General features: G+C 40.5%; 1 protein-coding gene across 5 annotated transcripts in view; it reads right to left on the bottom strand.

Moving 5' to 3' along the window:
* Nucleotides 1–14,771, bottom strand: part of LOC100690528 (beta-1,3-galactosyltransferase 1) — a 189,480-nt gene that overhangs the window by 113,760 nt on the left and 60,949 nt on the right. The gene's annotated exons all lie outside the window — the stretch shown is intronic.

Genomic DNA, 14,771 nt, shown 5'->3' with positions numbered 1-14,771 from the left:
TGATTAATAAGCCTCAGTGGCAGATGCTGAGCCTGCACATGGCAAATTTCATGTTTTCTTTTACCTGGTGTGCGGCACCAAGTAATACAAGCCTAATTTGAAAATTATGTGAAAAGGAAATATTTCAATCGCAGGACCTGCTGGGATGTCCTCCTGTTAGATTGTGTCTGAAATCACTCCTTCACCGCATTCATCACTCCCATTTTAGTAGGTAGGTGCTACATGGTGAAAATAAACCGAGATGTTGTATACTCATGACTCAGTGCAGGACTGACAGCTGTAAAATGCGTTGATGGTAATTTTCTACCAAACGCATTGTGGGATTTCCAGCAAAACACAGCATGTACTTTTGGGACTTAACAAGCTAATGGACGACATCACAGTTTCTATGTCCATCTTTTATCGTGTCAACATTTACATCCATAGAATTGTCATAGAATGTCGGACTCTGTAGTTTTCTCTGGTCCCCTCCCCAATCAGACCAGGAGTGACATGTTTAGCCGCATGTTCTCCTTAAATTGCTGGCTGTCTGAGTGGTGTCCCAGAAACGATGTGGGCTTCATAGATAATTGGCAAACCTTCTGGAGGAAACCTGGTCTTGTTAGGAGAGACGGCATCCATCCCACTTTGGATGGAGCAGCTCTCATTTCTAGAAATATGGACCAATTTATTAAACCCCCCAAAATATGACTATCCAGAGTTGGGACCAGGAAGCAGAGTTGCAGTCTTACACGCCTCTCTGCAGCTTCTCTCCTCCTGCTACCCCCCCAAAAACCCATCTCCATTGAGACTGTGTCAGCTCCCAAACAGACAAAAAACAAACCAAAAACCAGCAATAAACAACTTAAACATAAAAAATCACAAAGAAAGAACAATACAGTATCCACATCTGAACCAAAGAGTAAAACAGTGAAATGTGGATTATTAAATATTAGGTCTCTCTCCTCCAAGTCTCTGTTAGGACATGACTTAATAATTGATCAACAAATCGATTTACTCTGCCTTACAGAAACCTGGTTGCAGCAGGATGAGTATGTTAGTTTAAATGAATCAACACCCCCGAGTCATTCTAACTACCAGAAATCTCGAAGCACAGGCCGAGGGGGCGGTGTGGCAGCAATTTTTCACACCAGCCTATTAATTAACGAAAGACCAAGACAGACTTTTAATTCATTTGAAAGCCTGATGCTTAGCCTCGTCCACCCCAGCTGTAAAACTCAGAAACCAGTCTTACTTGTTATCATCTATCGTCCACCTGGGCCTTACACAGAGTTTCTCTCTGATTTCTCAGACTTTTTATCTGATTTAGTGCTCAGCTCAGATAAAATAATTATTGTGGGTGATTTTAACATCCATGTAGATGCTAAAAATGACAGCCTCAACATGGCATTTAATCTGTTATTAGACTCAATTGGCTTCTCTCAAAATGTAAAAGAACCCACCCACCACTTTAATCACACTCTAGATCTTGTTTTAACATATGGCATAGAAACTGAACATTTAACAGTGTTTCCTGAAAACCCTCTGCTGTCTGATCATTTCCTGATAACCTTCACATTTACAATAATTGATTACACAGCAGTGGAGAGTAGACTTTATCACAGTAGATGTCTTTCTGAAAGTGCTGTAACTAAGTTTAAGAATATAATCCACCCACTGTTATCATCGTCAATGCCCTGTACCAACATAGAGCAGAGCAGCTATCTGAACGCTACTCCAACAGAGGTCGATTATCTTGTTAATAATTTTACCTCCTCACTACGTACGACTCTGGATACTGTAGCTCCTGTGAAAACTAAAGCCTCAAATCCAAAGTACCTGACTCCGTGGTATAATTCTCAAACACGTAGCCTAAAGCAGATAACTCGTAAGCTGGAGAGGAAATGGCGTGTCACAAATTTAGAGGATCATCATTTAGCCTGGAGAAATCGTTTGCTGCTTTATAAGAAAGCCCTCCGCAAAGCCAGAACATTTTACTATTCGTCACTGATTGAAGAAAATAAGAACAACCCCAGGTTTCTCTTCAGCACTGTAGCCAGGCTGACAAAAAGTCAGAGCTCTACTGAGCCAACAATCCCTTTAACATTAACTAGTAATGACTTCATGAACTTCTTCACAAATAAAATTTTTATCATTAGAGAAAAAATTACCAATAATCATCCCACAGATGTAATCTTATCTACAGCTACTTTTAGTACCATTGATGTTAAGTTAGACTCTTTTTCTCCAATTGATCTTTCTGAGTTAACTTCAATAATTAATTCCTCCAAACCATCAACGTGTCTTTTAGACCCCATTCCTACAAAACTGCTCAAAGAAGTCCTGCCATTAATTAATGCTTCAATCTTAAATATGATCAACCTATCTCTAATAATCGGCTATGTACCACAGGCCTTCAAGCTGGCTGTAGTTAAACCTTTACTTAAAAAGCCATCTCTAGACCCAGCTGTCTTAGCTAATTATAGGCCAATCTCCAACCTTCCTTTCATATCAAAAATCCTTGAAAGAGTAGTTGTCAAACAGCTAACAGATCATCTGCAGAGGAATGGCTTATTTGAAGCATTTCAGTCAGGTTTCAGAGCTCATCACAGCACAGAAACAGCTTTAGTGAAGGTTACAAATGATCTTCTTATGGCCTCTGACAGTGGACTCATCTCTGTGCTTGTCCTGCTAGACCTCAGTGCTGCGTTCGATACTGTTGACCATAATATCCTATTAGAGCGATTAGAACATGCTGTAGGTATTACAGGTACTGCACTGCAGTGGTTTGTATCATATCTATCTAATAGACTCCAATTTGTTCAAGTAAATGGAGAGTCCTCTTCACACACTAAGGTCAATTATGGTGTTCCACAGGGTTCGGTGCTAGGACCAATTCTATTTACATTATACATGCTTCCTTTAGGCAGCATCATTAGAAGACATAGCATAAATTTTCACTGCTATGCAGATGACACGCAGCTCTATCTATCCATGAAGCCAGGTAACACACACCAATTAGTTAAACTGCAGGAATGTCTTAAAGACATAAAGCCCTGGATGGCCGCTAACTTTCTGCTTCTTAATTCAGATAAAACTGAGGTTATTGTACTCGGCCCTGAAAATCTTAGAAATATGGTATCTAACCAGATTCTTACTCTGGATGGCATTACCTTGGCCTCCAGTAATGCTGTGAGGAACCTTGGAGTCATTTTTGACCGGGACATGTCCTTCAATGCACATATTAAACAAATATGTAAGACTGCTTTCTTCCATTTGCGCAACACCTCTAAAATTGGAAATATCCTGTCTCAGAGTGATGCTGAAAAACTAGTTCATGCATTTATTACTTCCAGGCTGGACTACTGTAATTCATTATTATCAGGATGTCCTATAAACTTGCTGAAAAGCCTTCAGCTGATCCAAAATGCTGCAGCAAGAGTACTGACAGGGACTAGAAAGAGAGAGCAGATTTCTCCTGTTTTGGCTTCCCTTCATTGGCTTCCTGTTAAATCCAGAATTGAATTCAAAATCCTGCTCCTCACATACAAGGTCTTAAATAATCAGGCCCCATCTTATCTTAATGACCTTGTAGTGCCATATCACCCTATTAGAGCACTTCGCTCTCGCTCTGCAGGCCTACTTGCTGTCCCTAGAGTATTTAAAAGTAGAATAGGAGGGAGAGCCTTCAGTTTTGAGGCCCCTCTTCTGTGGAACCAGCTTCCAGTTTGGATTCGGGAGACAGACACTATCTCTACTTTCAAGTTGAGGCTTAAAACTTTCCTTTTTGCTAAAGCATATAGTTAGGGCTGGACCAGGTGACCCTGAATCCTCCCTTAGTTATGCTGCAATAGACGTAGGCTGCCGGGGATTCCCATGATGCATTGAGTTTTTCCTTTCCAGTCACCTTTTTCACTCACTATGTGTTAATAGATCTCTCTGCATCGAATCATATCTGTTATTAATCTCTGTCTCTCTTCCACAGCATGTCTTTGATCCTGTTTTCCTTCTCTCTACCCAACCGGTTGCAGCGGATGGCCCCGCCCCTCCCTGAGCCTGGTTCTGCAGGAGGTTTCTTCCTGTTAAAAGGGAGTTTTTCCTTCCCACTGTCGCCAAAGTGCTTGCTCATAGGGGGTCATATGATTGTTGGGTTTTTCTCTGTATTTATTATTGTGCTATCTACTGTACAATATAAAGCGCCTTGAGGCGACTTTTGTTGTGATTTGGCGCTATATAAATAAAACTGAATTGAATTGAATTGTCAATATTTCCCCATGAAGCAGCCCAGGAACATAAGGTGATGTACTCAAATTTATTTATTTGTTGTTATAGAATAGAATAGAATAGAATTCAACTTTATTGTCATTGCACATGTCACAGGTACAGGGCAACGAAATGCAGTTTGCATCCATCCAGAAAGTGCTTTAGTCGTGATATAGATATATTACAATATAAATTAGCAATAATAGAGATGTGTAAGTATATTACAGAAATGGGTCTATTATGGTATGTTATAATGTACACAGTGTGAAGTATGTTATGAATATTCTATAAGTATGTACAGGCTGTAGTGAGTACAGGCTATGAACAGGATATAAATATAAAATAAAAACTATACAGAAATCTGAGATATACAGTTATACAGAATGTGAACTATGTAAGTTATAAACAGTTGTGGGATTAAAAATTATCGTATGTACAGAATGATTATCTACACAGAACTATACAGTAGTGGTAAAGTGCTAGTGGTTGTGGGTGTGTGTATGTTCAGTCAATGAGTTTAACGTGGGTCAGATGTCAGGAGGCAGAGTTCAGGAGTCTGACAGCTGTGGGGAAGAAGCTGTTCCGGTACCTGGTGGTCTTAGTCCGGAGGCTCCTGTAGCGCCTCCCAGAGGGCAGGAGGGTGAAGAGTCTATGTGATGGGTGACTGGGGTCTCTGATGATTTTCCCAGCCCTTTTCAGTCACCGCTTCCTGTAGATGTCCTTTATGGCAGGAAGTGGTGCTCCGGCGATGCGCTGGGCAGTTTTCACGACCCTCTGCAACGCCTTCCGGTCCGAGGCAGAGCAGTTCCCGTACCAGACTGTTATACAGTTGGTCAGGATGCTCTCGATGGTGCAGCGATAGAAGTTCAACAGGATGTCTGAGGACAGGTGGTTCTTCCTCAGAGTCCTCAAGAAGAAGAGGCGCTGGTGAGCCTTCTTGACCAGCTTGGAGCAGTTGGTCGTCCAGGTGAGATCTTCGGAGATGTGGACTCCCAGGAACTTGAAGCTGCTCACACGCTCCACAGCCGTCCCCTTAATGTGGATGGGTGGATGTGGGTCAGCATTCCTCCTGTAGTCCACGATGAGCTCCTTAGTCTTCTCGGTGTTAAGCAGCAGGTTGTTTGTGTCGCACCACTCAGCCAGACGATCCACCTCCTCCCTGTAGGCGGCCTCGTCGTTGTCACTGATGAGGCCAATCACCGTGGTGTCATCTGCAAACTTAATGATGGTGTTGGAACCATCAGCAGGTCTGCAGTCGTGGGTGAAGAGGGAGTAGAGGAAAGGGCTCATCACACAGCCCTGTGGTACACCGGTGTTCATTGTGATTGTTGATGAGCAGCGGTTATCCAGTCGGACGTGTTGGGGGCGGTTGGTCAGGAAGTCCAGTAACCATTTGCAGATGAGGGAACTGATGCCCAGGTCTGTCAGCGTCGGGGGGGATATATACTGCAGTGAGTATGATCGAAGTGAGTTCTCTGGGGAGATAATAAGGTCTGCATTTGACCATTAAAAACTCCGCATTAGGTGAGCAGTGACTCTCAGTAGTAGTGGAGTTCATGCACCAAGCATTGTTAATATAAATGCACAAACCTCCACCTCTGGTCTTGCCGGAGTCATCTGCTAGCCTGTCGGCTCGGTGTGTGTGGCGTCCTGCTAACTTGATAGCATTGTCCGGGCAGCTGTTGTTCAACCATGTTTCGGTGAAAACCATGACATTTGAGTCCATAATCCGTCTGTTGTTAGTGATGGAGAGCCGTATCTCATCCATTTTGTTTGCCAGAGAACGGACATTGGCGAGGAAAATACTGGGTAAAGGCAGCCGATGTGGTGTTAGCTTTAGCTTAGCCCGTAGCCCTCCGCGCCTACCTCGCCTTTGTTTACGTTCTCGGCGCCGTCTGCGTGCACTTCCGCCCGGCCGGGGAGAGTGGGCAGCCTCCGGTGTTCTGGAGATCTCTGGGATGAGTCGGAGATCGGCGATAAAACTGTTGGAGTTATGAGTCCAGATGTCCAGAATCTCTTGTCTGCTGTAACTCAGCAACGCACCGCAATTCTGGATGAATAATCCGGTTAAAAGTAGATAAAAAACCGCTAAATAGCAGATTCTGGAGAGACACTGAGCCTCGCGTTGTTCACGCGCCGCCATCTTGGTCGCATTAGAACATCATACCAAAATCAAACTTCAAATTCAATTAAAATCCCTTCAGATTCAGTTTTAGTTAATTATCAACTCATGATTTCAGCTCTCTGGTGGTCTTTGAGATATTTCCATCTTTCACTACAGAACTACACAGCTAGTAACCCTAAAATGAAAATAACACATCTCCAATAACAGTACTTACCTTTAAGAGAATAATATATATATATATATATATATATATATATATATATATAGTGAGAGAGAGAGATTGTTTTTTATTTTTTATTGTTTTGCTCTTTTTAAACTTGCTTTTACTTTTTTAATGTCTTAAAGTAAGTGCCAAGTGCAGGATTTTGTTATTTGCCCTACTGAAATGTATATTATCCATCCATCCTCTTGCGCTTATCCTTTTCAGGGTTAGGGCGGCTGGAGCCTATCCCAGCTGTCTTAGAGCGAGAGGCAGCTTAGTCTTAGTTTGTGCTGCCAACAACTGGACAGACTGCCAGTCTGTCGCAGGGCTAGAAGGAGAAGAAATGTATATTAAGTAATATTAAAAGTATTAAATATACTTGGGATCATTTTCAGTACAATTAGCTTATAATTATTATTTATGTGGATATAGTAAGTGGCCTACTTTAAATCTTTATATGGTACTTTCTATATGTTAGCAATACATACCACGCGTCATATATATAGCTAAGTTTGAAGGCTTTTTTCCCCCAGTTTTTCACCAATGAATAATTAAGCTGACCTTGGTGTCCTTTGTGGATATTATTAAAATTTTAATGGATTGTTAATATGAACTCACTCTGCACCCCTACAAAAATTTATTAGAATTCATTCAAAACTTGTGGGTAAAGCATACAATAAATAAGAGTACTTATTCCAACACAAACAAATACATGCAAACACAATTAAACATATAGTCTTATTCATGCATAGATACGTCCATACATGCATTTGTTGTGAATGAAAGTGAACTGATGAAAAAAGAAAAAGCGGAAAGAGAAAGGCAAACAGCACTAGAGAGTACGATGGAGTTACTGCCACGCTGCTATTGAGGTTATAGGAAAGAGGAAGCACCACGTCAAAGTCAGGATGGAGGCCTGTCACTACCACTGCTAACAGGCAGAAAGCAGTAGAAGTAATTGGGAAGAACTTCCTGCCCTCAGACTTGAGTGGCATGTCTCGGCCGTCGCATTGAGTCAGTCACCCGATAGGAGCTTAGATACACCGAGCTGTCAGCTCAGCTCTGAAGTAATCGCATACCTCCATTAACAAGCCGCTTATGCACCAAAAACGTCTCTCTTACAGAGCACAGTGTGAACAAACACGCACGTAACATGCTTGCAGTTGTTCCAGTGGGTCAGCTGATGAGCAGTCACCTTGTACCTTTCAATAATAATAATGCACTTATTATTGCATTCTATATATGCTCTGCTGGTGAAGCTGTGCCTTACTATGGAGGCTTTTTCACATTCCTTTCTAATACATTTGCCTCATTGTGAAATCATTCTTCTGCTTTCCATTAACATAATTTTTCTGATGCCTGGGAAGAAAAAAAAAACGGGCCATTTGGAATGCATTACACCCCCCCGTCACTGTGCTAATCAGCATAATATGAATTATTGCTATCATTACAGTGGGTGGCTGAGAAATAACAGTGGGTCTTAATTATTCAACAACGAGGAATAATAAAGGGAAAGCAAATGCACCTTTAGTTTGTGCTGCCAACAACCATTCCAGTTTGTATCTCTCTCCCCCTTTGGGAGAACAACTCAGCTGTTGTAGGAATCATTTCTAAGGTCACGTGACTGATGAGAATGCCCCGACCCTACCTGAATGTACTCTGCATGTTGTTTGTGTTGAAAGCTCAGCGAAGAAATTATCATAAGGGCCCAATAAAAATGTGCTCTGAAATAGGATTTTCCTGTTAGAATTTTTGTTGTGTAATCATGTTTGTTTCTGTGGCCAATAAAATGCCATCTTCTGCTTCCCTATTAACCAGCTGACCAATCACACCTTTTCTCCACTCTGTAGAGTCCACTGTGGACTTTACTTCATCATCATGGAATACAGCTGGCCATAGTAGTGCTTGTTCAGCTCTGAAGAGCTGCTGTAAGTTAAGAGCTACTCTAACTAGAACTGTTGCTATGCTAAGTTAACAGAGACTGCAAAGCAGAACAAGAACCACCAGCTGGAGTCAGTGAGGGTTCCTGGCATAACTTCACTTACTTCCAAGGATAGAGGGAGGATGAGTTGAAATGTCCACCAGCAAAAGTTGTATTTAAAAAAAAAAAGCTTTGGTATGTTGCAGTAAGAAGGATGAAATATATGGTTACGTAGTTTCAAGCCGACTGTTGTCTGAGGCAGTAGTGTTAAATAAATGTATAAGGAGAGTGACGAAAAAATGTGCAGTGCATCATGGGGAGCCTTAGCCTATAGCAGGACAACGAAAGTTTGATTTAGACTTGATGAAAATCTATGTTGTAACCTACGACGTAAGCAGAGACCCCTCCAGTAGTGCAGGTCATCTTACATGGATGGGTTAAAAGGAGTTTCTGGAGACGTCAAAAATGTAGATTTCCCACTGAAGCATACTTCAGGCATAAGAAATAGTTCTGGGTCACCCGATTCACCTCTAACTACAAGCTTTGTCAAAAAGGAAAGCTTCAAACCTAATCTTAAAAGTGCAAAGTCAGTGTCTGTCTCCAAACTAAGAGCTGACCTCCCATTCTACTTTTAGAAATTCTAGGAACCAAAAGTTAGCTATCGGGATTAGTGATGCGCGAATCATGAACGAATCGTTCAATACTCGAGAATCACTTTACTGACTCGTGAATCATGATTCACAAGCCCAACTGACTCACTGACTCATCCCTGTTGCTGTTAGCAGCAACATATCTAGCTTATAATTAAAATTGTGGAGAAAAACACAACATCCAGTATCTTAACAAAAACATTTCTGCTCTGAACTGGAAGAAAAAACCCTGAGTAGAAGCTCACATCAAGACAATAGCTCCTCGGTTCACAGTAGCATCGCTCTGCTAACATGCTAACAGCACATTTGAGCTACTCACCCCCTCCTTTCCTGTGCTGAATCGTAGGGTAAGCAAATCACTCAGGACTCACTAACCCCCTCCCTCCTGTGCTGAATCGTAGAGTGAACGAATCACTCACTGACTCACTAACCCCCTCCCTCCTGTGCTGAATCATAGAGCCAGCGAATCACTCAGGACTCGCTAACCCCCTCCCTCCTGTGCTGAATCATAGAGCGAACGAATCACTCACTCACTCACTCACCCCCTCCCTCCTGGCTCACAGCTTCTTCTTCTTCTTGGTTGGCAACCAATGTTAAGGCGCATTACCGCCCCCTGGCTCACAGCTCAGTGGACATTTAGATGAGAAAATATATATTTGACACATTTAAGGAAAATACTAATAAAATAAAAATAAACAAAATAAATGTTCCCTTTAGAAATTTTTTTGCTCTGTAAAATAGTTGTTTTCTTTTAGAATCACTCATCTTAGCAGTAGGCAGTAGGATATACATGAAAAGAGAAAAGAAATTAAGTTTGAGTGAAAATGTACATTTTTTGCACTCTCTGGTCAACTGACTCAGTGAATCAAATGACTCAAAAAACCCGATTCACTTTGGTGAGTGACTCATTAAAACTCGATTCAGTAAAAAGAATCAAATTTACCATCACTAATCGGGATAGATGATACTAAAGGGTCTTTAAGGGATTTAAGAGAAACATTCACTAATATAGCACCAATATTTAAGTTTTAACCAAGTTGCAACTTGGGCTGAAAAATGAAGACAATGGGAAGACAAAGTTCCACTAACTTACACGTAACCAAAACCCATGAAATAAATAAGGACATCAAGGTCAGCCAAATGCCCAGCCACATAGCATTAAAAAGCTTGTTACGTTCCCCATTCAGGGGATTGTGCAGCTTGACAACCAAGCCTGCTACCATTCACTAAAAACTGTTATCCAAAATGTAGTCACTTCTAACTCATAAATCAATTAATAAAAAAAGAAATGGCTGTGGTCAAAATGCATGACCAAATAGTGACTACATCTGTTTTTTATAGGCTGTGGTTCTAACTAAAGTACTATAATGATCATGCCAGACTACTAGACTGTTTCCACTTGTGCTACAATTCATGTATTCTTTATCTTTCTCTGTTATTTAGAATTAGCTCTTTGCACATTTTTAGGGTAAAATATGTCAAGCAAATATGCATGTTACGCAGGGGTCATGCTGCTCAACACTATGCTGAAGTCAACAGTAATTAGCCTCAAAAGTGACAAGCACATATGAAAAGCAGAGCCTAGCACTGTTGGACACAAATGCCCAACTGTTTCAAAACTCAGCAACCAAGGAAGAAAGAAACAACAGAGGAATTAATGCCAATTAACACCTGCTGTATTCAGCACCACATTTCCTGTTAGCTTTAATAAGCCCTGGGTCACTGCTTTTGATTGTTTTCTAATGATCTAAGCTCAGATCATTCCTGTAAGCGTGTTTCAATTGGTCTTGTCATCTCTCATCCCCGCCCTGGAAGACATGTAATATATATTTTAAACATATCATATCTGGATATCATAAGTTGAGGTTGCCAAAGTCAAACTCATTATGGTCGACTTTTCTTGAAATAAAAGCTTTAGCTGAATCCACAAATCCGCCAGTACTGCAGGGTTTCTCTGACCTTTCAGAATGAGCTGCCAATCAAATTTCAGTTTGTCTTAATGGAGATGTGGTGATTACAGCAGACATGATTCACAGCTATAAATTGCTGCCCTTCAAAAGGAAATTAAGTAACAAAAAGAGTGAAATGGCTTCAGAGAGATGATTCCCACAAAATACAGAAAACAGAGTAATGTTTTCATTAGGGGATCAGTTTCTCTCTGCTAATGATCTAATGGCCAGAAGACACATCTGTAATCCCTATCATTTGTCTTCTCATCCTATTGACAATCCTAATTAATAATTGGTGCTGCTAGCCATGAAACAGGTGCTTATAATACAGAGTGCCTGTGTATGGTCTGACAAGTTGAAAGCATTAAGATCCTAGAAAAACACAGAGAGTAAATTTATGTAAACGATCCACTGAAAGACATCACAATCTGGCCTATTATCATGAAAAAGCCACTTAACTCAGGGGATGAACCAATATCATGTCTACACATAAGAGAAAACTTAGCAAAGAACCAACTTGAAATTGTATCTTTATGCAGGTTGTTACTAGCAGCATAATTTGGTCCCATTTTTTAGTTAAATCTATAAAAACACAGTTGTTCAAGCACAAATGGACTTCAATGGAGGGACTTACATTTGATATTTTTTGTCACAGAGCTTCTGCTCAACCCTTACTGCTTACTACTATTACCTGTGCAAAGAGACAGGAAAATCAAGGTTACACTTTAGTCCTCTGCTCAATGAATTCGTTCTGAAATTGAAAGTCTGACACATATCCAGATCATATATAGTTTTGCGTCAAACTAAAGCTCTATCCTTCACATAAGCACCTGTCAGCTTTACATAAATGTCTCCTTTCTTACCTATATCAGACTTCTGAAAGTGATTAGACGGCATGTGGACTGAATCGTTGCTAACATTCTTAGTCCCAGCCAAACAACCGAAACTACAGGCGTAAAAGACTTTAAAATAGGTGTCATGACAACCAGACAGCTCTGCAATTTTTAGAAAATGCCAGCAAATAATAATAATAATAATAATAATAATAATAATAATAATAATAAACTTTATTTATAAAGCACACTAAAAAACCAAGGGTATACCAAGGTGCTTGACAAAAATAAAATAGGAAAAGGGAGATGGGAGGGAAAAGAGAAAGGACCTGGCACGTATCAATTATAAAACCTTGACAATCATAAGATATAAAATTAGTTCACAAGCATAACGGATAAAAATGTACCAACGCACACCAAGTGTTAACTAGGTGGAAAGGCAAGATTAAAGAAATTTCTATAATAAGTAAATAGAAAAAAACACTGCAAAAGCACACGAAAGAAAATAGATGCTGAATAAAACACAAGAGAAGTAGAAAAACTAAAATCTCACAGAAGATAACAAAAGTGTTTCTGGGGACACATTAACATGACGGACCAGCTGCAGAAGGATTCCACGGCAACAAGCTTACAGTAAAAGAAGAGGGTTCGACAGTGTTGTGAGAGAGAAAAAGGTGCAAAGTTATGTGTGTGCTCATCACTTCAACAGCTGTTCCGTTAGGTTACTGTCTCTCTTTTGTGATTCATTTTTAGCTTTTTGCAGCATTTTTTTCTGCTTCCTTTGTGTTATTCAGCGTTTGGTTTTGAAAGGTTTTAACATCCATAATTATGCAACTGTTTGCTGTGTATAATTTCATCGTTACATGGTTACAGATTCCATGCACTTGTATTTGTAGTTTAAGTAATTTGACAAAGAGACAAAACACAATAAAGGTACACAAATTTTTATATTAATAATATATATATACATTTATTTTAACATGATAACATTGCAGTGAATATTTGAAACTACTTTAAATTATCCAAGGTGTCCAAATGAGTATATGACACTACAGCACTACAAAATGAATACACAATCTTACAAGATTATTTAACCTATTCACAGCTCTTCAATGTTTGAGTATTATATTTAAAATATTTTATGATGTATTAGACAACAGATCAATGATTACTGTAACGTTGTTTCTGCAGTTCTGCTTCAACACATAATCAAAATCTTTGCCACAGTGAATACTGAAAAATTGAAATATCTGTCAGATAAATACCACAAGTCAGGACACGGTTGTGATTGGACCTGATAAGAGTTCTGTCGCGTTTCACAAAGGCGAATCGTGCGGAGAGAGTGAGGAGTAGACCCAAACGCAGGCAAACGGAAACCAGAATGGATAATAACAGAAGGTGAGCCTTTATTTTGGCTGGTACACAACTACAAACAGGTAGAACAGGGAAAATTAACCAAAACCTATACTGGGAAAAACTAAGCATGAAATAACACGGACCTAAAACTAGAAACTAGAAAACCTGGAAACGCGAGGGGACGGCAGGCAGGGGTAATCCAGGGGATGACAAGCAGGCAACCGACGAAGAGTAAGGGACAACACACACTACAAATACACACCAGGTAACGAGGGGGAAACGCACAACAGGACGGAGACAAGTCTGGGAAAAATCTGACATAATGAGACACAGGAAGTAAAACAGACTAGACTGACAAAGGACCAAGACTATCAAAGTAAAACAGGAAACACTCAGGCTCAAGATACATAAACTAAACACAATGACTTTTCCCAAGAACACAGAGGAGGCACAGAAACAGAACAGAAACCCAAAACCCAGGAACTATAAATATAACGCAAACAGAAAACCACAACTCACAGAAAAAAACTGAAACCAAAAACACAACACACTGGGTCGCAGACGCAGGACTAGGGATGGGTATCGAAACCGGGTTCTGGTTGAGAACCGGTTCCCACTGTTTCAATTCCTTGGAATTGTTTGCCATTTTTGCAAACGATTTCTTTATCGATTCCAGTCGCCTCGAATGACGTCACCACGTTGCGGAGCGTCATTTACCTGGCAGGAAACATGGCGCCCAAGCGGCTCAAACGCTCAAAAGTTTGGTTATACTTTACGACAACGGATGACAACAGGGCAACTTGCAATACTTGCAAAGTAGATATTTCATTTAAAGGAGGAAACACTACGAATATGCAAAAGCATTTGCTCACAAAACACGCGATAACCTTAAATGCATTCATTTAAGGTTATCGCGTGTTTTTAATTCCGCTCCGGACTCGTGAATCTCAACCCAGCAGCAGCGGTAACATTTGCACGTCCTCTCCCATTAATGCGGCAGGTAAATAATCAACTAACAGTGCATATTATGTTAGCGCGATCTGCCTTATTACAAAACCTGCCATTACCGTGCGTTGCACTTAGGTGACCATGATGAGAGAGACAGACAGAGTCTGGCTGGCTCAGATGCTGGCAGTTCTCGCTGCAGTCTACCGCTAGTGTCTCCTTTCAGGTTTGTGGTCAAAGGCTTGCACCCATGTGCCACAGCAGATGCCCCCGATTTTCGGTAAGTGAATGTGTTTAATTGTAGGCAGGGACATTACTGGATATTCTTGTGTAATTGCTACAGAATAATTTATGTTATACTTTGTTATTGCTACAGAAGAATATTTATTTTATTATTTTACATTTACAATTTTTTTTCCTGGGGACCCCGTGACACCCCATTGAAGAGCCGTAGGCTGTGGATCTCTTAAGATCTCACTGTTGGGTTTGTAAGGCCATGTTACTCCTAAATTTCTATCTTGTTCAAAGAGAAGATATAAAACAAAGTT

The sequence above is a fragment of the Oreochromis niloticus genome, linkage group LG23 (genome assembly GCF_001858045.2).
Source record: "Oreochromis niloticus isolate F11D_XX linkage group LG23, O_niloticus_UMD_NMBU, whole genome shotgun sequence".
NCBI classification, from domain to species: Eukaryota; Metazoa; Chordata; class Actinopteri; order Cichliformes; family Cichlidae; genus Oreochromis; species Oreochromis niloticus.
The sequence above is the reverse complement of the archived record's forward strand: the minus strand, read 5'-3'. Positions and strand labels throughout refer to the sequence as shown.